The sequence below is a fragment of the Zootoca vivipara genome, chromosome 5, assembly GCF_963506605.1.
Source record: "Zootoca vivipara chromosome 5, rZooViv1.1, whole genome shotgun sequence".
In the NCBI taxonomy this organism is placed as follows: domain Eukaryota; kingdom Metazoa; phylum Chordata; class Lepidosauria; order Squamata; family Lacertidae; genus Zootoca; species Zootoca vivipara.
In genome coordinates, this window is record NC_083280.1 from 59,979,228 (window position 1) to 59,985,567 (window position 6,340).

A 6,340-nucleotide genomic window follows, 5' to 3' on the forward strand; every position below is an offset into this window, starting at 1 on the left:
TACAGCTCTGGATACCTACACACACACCAATCTTGTGTCTATGCAGCTATTCCCAGGTTTGCACTGTATGGAGCAGTTGCCACTCCACCAGTTTATGTACCTCTCATCGAAGGGCTACACACATGCAGCCGGAGATTGCGCCCATGTGGCAACTTCCGCTGCTCATCCCTTTTCAGTCCCCTCCTGGTTCTGGGAGACAGTGGTGCAAGAGAGGCTGGGGAAGCACATGGCCCTGCACTAGTGTAATATGGCTCTTCTGGCCCATCCTGTGCTCCACCCTCCTTCTTTGAAGCGTCCCCTACCTCTGGTTCATGCCTCCTGGCTAGTACAGTTCCCCACAAATCACTGACCCGCTCTACAGAGTGAAGACTCCAGCCCCGCTTCCCCAGTGCACACTTGTCAGCGTCCTGCCACTCCCTGACGCTATAATCTATCTCCCTTCTCTTGTTACTTCCATGGAGTTCCTCAAATGAAATCTCATTCTGCTACACCCACAGAGAATGCCCTCCCCAGGGCTACACACAAGCTTTTGAGAATGGTGGAACTACAAAGAGGTCCCCCCTTTGCTGATGTTAACACCCTTGAGGGTCTGTAGGGAAGAAGGTGGTCTGGGGTATTTGCAGCCAAAGTCATTTAATGCTTTAAACATTAGCATGGGCACCTTTAATTGGGCCTGGAAATTAACTGGCAACCAGGGCAGGTGTTTTGAAATGGGTTATGTGAGTTTTGAATGGAATCCCAGCCAATAAATAATCTGACTGTTGTATAAGACATCTGTCTCTGCAGTCATAATAACCTGGAAATTACTGTTGTCATGGTAGTCCATTAAAACATAAATAAATCCAAAAGCCACAGTTGAGCAATAATCTTTTATTAAGATCAGCTAAATTGCCACAAAACAGTTAATACAGTATGCTGACAGTGTGAGTGCTGGTGCAATTCCAAACTCTTAACCTCCTCTCTAGCTGCTTGAATACTTACTGATGGTCAATTAATGATCATAACCAAATCTGGGCAAGCCCCTCTAAAAGCAAAGGTGGTCCAAGCATGGTTATAAGTGTGCGTATCAGATTTATTTGCTAAGTACAGGGAAGCACACTGTGGCAATGACTGCTGCCAAATCAGCCTTCTGCAGTCATCTGGATATTTTGGATTCCATCTCCCATCAGCTAGCTCAGCAGGTCAGTGATAATAGGAGTCAAATTCCAAAACATCTTGATGGCAACCTGTCGGGGAAACCTGCCTTAAAGAGATATGTGTAAGTGAGGGTAAAAGTCTTGCATCAGTCTTGCAACAGCAAGGACTCAAGCCTTTACCCCTGTCCCCACCAACATGAGGTGTTTTTTTTTTGGGGGGGGGGGTTCATACTGACAAATCCCTCCCCCCCAATTTTATTCCATGCTTCAGTCTGAGACCTCATTCACCTACTCTAGCTGTTTCCCCATAAAAGCTGTCTTTTCCTTTTCCTACAAGCACATAGAAACTTTACAGGATATTCATTGGATTACATATTCTTGAATGCAAGTGTGAGCCATTTTCTTTTAAGCTTTCTTGTTTAGAAGATGGTCTTAATTTTTATATTGATTTATTTGTAAAATAGGGACCCAGGTGGCACTGTGGGTTAAACCACTGAGCCTAGGGCTTGCTGATCATAAGGTCGGCGGTTCGAATCCCTGTGACGGGGTGAGCTTCCATTGCTTGGTCCCAGCTCCTGCCAACCTAGCAGTTCGAAAGCATGTCAAAATGCAAGTAGATAAATAGGAACCGCTAAAGCGGGAAGGTAAACGGCGTTTCCATGTGCTGCTCTGGTTTGCCAGAAGCGGCTTTGTCATGCTGGCCACATGACCTGGAAGCTGTACGCCTTCTCCCTCGGCCAATAATGCGAGATGAGCGCGCAACCCCAGAGTCGGTCACGACTGGACCTAATGGTCAGGGGTCCCTTTACCTTTACTATTTGTAAAATGCTGGACAAGATATGGGTGCCTGTCTTTCTGGTGTAATAAGTAAAGCACAACACATAAGCTATACAGGTGGGGGAGGGGAAGTCTCTGTGGTGGGGAAGGTCAGATGGAGACAATGCTTGAAAAGGTCTCAATGCTCAGGCACAACATAGACGTTAAAATTAAGCAAAACCAAGAAGCAGGATGAAATTTCCCTATAAATATTGCAGAGCTGGAAAAGGTTCGTGTGTATGTGTGCTTAAACACTGAATGTTTAAAAAACCAAATGAGCCTCTCTTATATAACTAATAGGATCTAACTATAAAGTGTCATATTGCGAAGGCACTTGATGCACACTTTTTTGATTCCATGATACCAAAATCGATGAATTCTGGAGTTTCAGTGCACTCATCAGATTTTATGTGATTATTTCCTGGTATCCCCCCACTCCCCCGATATATACTGCAGACATCAGTGGGTGCAGTCCTGACTTTTGAGAGAAACAGTTTTATTCAGATTAGTTTTTTCTTATGTCTTATAAATTTCTGATAACATTTTACTTTTAATACTATACCTGGAAGAACTTTATAATTTCTACAAGACATCTGCTTTTGAAAATTGAAGTTAGCAATTTTGGGGGGGGCAGGTACAAGTAGTTAGCCTTGCCTAGGGTGCAAAAAAACCTGGCACTAGCACTGACTTCATTGAATTAGTATTACATCTGTGGGTCTTCTTTATTAAAAAACTCAGTTCTCTTTAGCCTAATTTTCCTTATGAGCTGGTGTCCTCCTTTTTGGATTGCTAATAATTTTTATAAGCACAACTGCTTTACTTTGTATTTGCTGGCGAGCATTTCTGCTGTGCTTCCACAAGAGGGTGCTGCGTACCAGCATTCTAGAGAAAGCATCAAAAACCACATGCATGCAAAAATGTGTTTTGCCACACGATGTCAGCATAGGACTGTTAGTGCCCCTAATGCGGTCCTTCTGTGTGTGCTATAGGTAAGATCAAGTATTTCTGAATTAAAGCGTGAGGTCTTCATTTGCTATGACCATAACAGCATTTGACTAGGAGAAAAGCTAATGCAAAAAAGGGGTGCTAAATGAGGAAATGCATGCTTGGAGGAGAGATCTCTTTCACATTAGCCATTTCCTCCAGCATGCTCATTTTTTTTCCAAGAGAGCCATAGGATGTCGCTGCCAACCCACTGTGTCTCAAGGTTTCCCTGGCCATCCTCCCAGCTTTGTTTAAGACTGCGTTTGTGCTGAATTTTTTTGACTGGCTTTTCTTTTATGTGTGGTTGATATGTTATAAATTTTATAAAAGGAAAAAAATGTGCAGTCACACTACCCAGTCGCACTACCATAGATAACTTGGCCCCTTTGAGAAAGGTTAAAATTCTCTTTGGGAGCAATACGGAATATAAACAGCTGCTGAGTGGGATTTTAATCTGCATTGGTGGTTTGTACCTCTGCTATTACACCTGCTAAGTAGTATTCCTTCTCCTGTTCCTTTTTAGCAGCTGGCAACTCTCCTCCTCCACCACCTGATTCTCAGTTTGTGTTTGCAAGTTTTTGCAATGGATGTGATTGTTCTGTGAATGCTAATATTTGCCTTGCTTAATTTTAGAGAAATTAGGGGAAATTAACAAGTGCCACTATTACCGTATTGGTCTGAATGTAAGCCGCACTTTCCCCCGCATTCCGACTGTGAAAAGTTAAACCACGGCTTATATTCGTGACCTTACGGTATGCAGCCAGGAGCGCAGCAAAGCGGCGCCCGCCCCGTGCGTAGTCCCTTGTCCTCTCCCCCAAGGTCCGGAAGGGAGAGAGCGAGGGAGGAAGGAAGGAAGGAAGGGGAAAGGCCTCTGGCATCACAGCGTGACTCCCCCCCCCAATATGCAGCCAGGAGCAGTGAGGAAGGGAGTGGCTTATATTTGGGTATTTTTAAATTTCCCCCCCCCTCCAATTTTAAAGTTGCGGCTTATATCCGAGTGCAGCTTATATTCGGGCCAATATGGTATCTTGCTTGTGCCGAGGAACGGGCAAGAGCCATACCAGTTGTTATGATTAGAATACTTACACAGAATACCTGGTGGTGAGTAAAAGAGCTTTTGTGGCTTGGAAGCACCCATAATGCAGTGTTACAGAATGGAAAAGGTGGTTTGTTCAGCACAAGGCAAAACCATACCTGCCAAGTTCCTCTCCGAAAAATAAGGGACCGGACCGGAAGTAGCGCTGCCGCCATTTTGGAACTGGGCGGAGCATGCTCAGAAGTGACTTTTGATGCTGCTGTGCCCAGTTCCAAAATGGCCACCGCACCAGAAGTCGCGCTGCAGCCATTTTGGAACTGGGCAGAGCAGCATCAAAAGTCGCTTCTGAGCATGCTCCACCCAGTTCCAAAATGGCCGCCGCGCCAGAATAAACCGGGGAAAAACAAAAAAATCCGTTTTTTTCGGCTGGGGACAGCAGGAAAAATGGGGGTTTCCCGGGGAATACGGGAGACTTGGCAGCTATGGGCAAAACATAGGTCACCCCCAACTCACTTTGCCTGGACCAAAAGCTTAATTATGGAGATAGCAGGGAATTCCCTTGTGTGGCAGTTGGAGGTGGGTGCTTAGAAACCCTGCAGAACTGTATGGAGGCTGAAATAAGCAAGACAGTGAAAAGTTCATATATGTCTAGAAATAGTCTAGATCTCGCAAGAGCTGTAGGTGTGCAGATCTGTGAAGTATAAAAGGTCATAAGAAATGAGAGAGATGAGATCCATTAGTTCTCTGTCCTGGAATACAGAGATGCTGAACTGGGTTTTCTGGGGAAATCACAGTGACTGAGCAGCACTGAACTCCCCAACTTCAAAATCAGTTGATGTGCAGGCAGTTCAATTTTGATTTCTGCAGGGTTCAGATATGTGCGCCTGACCTCATGCGCTTGAACCAAGCAGGATTGCATATATGGCGTGGAATCACATAATAGCAACAACAGCAACATTCATCCATAGCAGACAATGGGTGGAAACTGAATTGCAGTGAAATGGAAACAACACTGCTTATGAAAAATGCAGGTTCGGCCAGAAATTGCTGCCTTCTTACATCCATACCTATAGATCCTATCATTCCTATTGACCATGTTGGCTTGGGTTAATGTGAGTTGTAGTCCAATAACATATTGACTACAATAACACATGCTCCCTAGCCCTGCTTTATTCACTCTGGACTTGATCTACTCCAGGCATCCCCAAACTTCGGCCCTCCAAATGTTTTGGACTAAAATTCCCATCTTCCCCGACTACTGGTCCTGTTAGCTAGGGATCATGGGAGTTGTAGGCCAAAACATCTGGAGGGCTGCAGTTTGGGGATGCCTGATCTACTCCAAACAGTGGCATAACTGCCAATCACAGATGATGTGCATAATTGAAGCTGACACACCAGTATAAGATCTGGAATAGGCACAGGTTGCCTCTTGTACTTCCCATGATAAAAGCTGAATCTAGAATATCACCAGACTCTGGATCTGATACTTTTTAAGGGGATTCCAACCCTGTCCAGAACAGGTTGAGGAACACCATTCTAGGCAACAGCATCCCTGTATTGTCTGGATCGAGCTTCAGTTTATTGGTCCTCAGCTTGTCTGTATGTAGATCCAAGTACTGGTGCAATGCTTCTGCCGCCTTGCCTGAATCAGATGTATAGGAGAAATTGAACAGGTCGCCATCGGCATATTGATGACACTTCACTACCATTTCCCATGAAAATATGGCTCTTGGTTGGTGGTGGTAGAGTTCCCATGGATGATGTGAGAGCCTCTCAATGTTGCTATGTTAGATATTGTTTCTTAGCTATTGTGCCATTTTGAATGTGCTGCTAGTTGAGCCTAGGGCAGGCATCCCCAAACTTCGGCCCTCCAGATGTTTTGGACTACAATTCCCACCGTCCCTGACCACTGGTCCTGTTAGCTAGGGATCATGGGAGTTGTAGGCCAAAACATCTGGAGGGCCACCATTTGGGGATGCCTGGCCTAGGGTCACAACTAAGTTGCTTTAGCCCTTGTGTTGTGGCTTGCCAGTGGCACAGGAGGACCAAAGGTCCGGCCTGTAATTATTAAAATGAAGAATGATAAGCTTTCTGGATGCAAACCTTGTTCAGTGCATAGTACTGGTACTGCTTCATTATAAATAATTTTAAAAATAGACAACAGTATTGGATTAACTAGAATTTGGCACAAGGCATCAAGAACTGGCTGCCCAAACAGAGAGTACCCTAAACACTTAAACCTCCATTTTTCTGAGGAACAGAGGTTTTATTCTAGCCTGTCACTGAACATGATGAATTGATACCTTTTAGATTTCATCTGTGAGGCTATGGTGACCTGGTCAAGAAATGTTTCTTATTTTTACAAAGT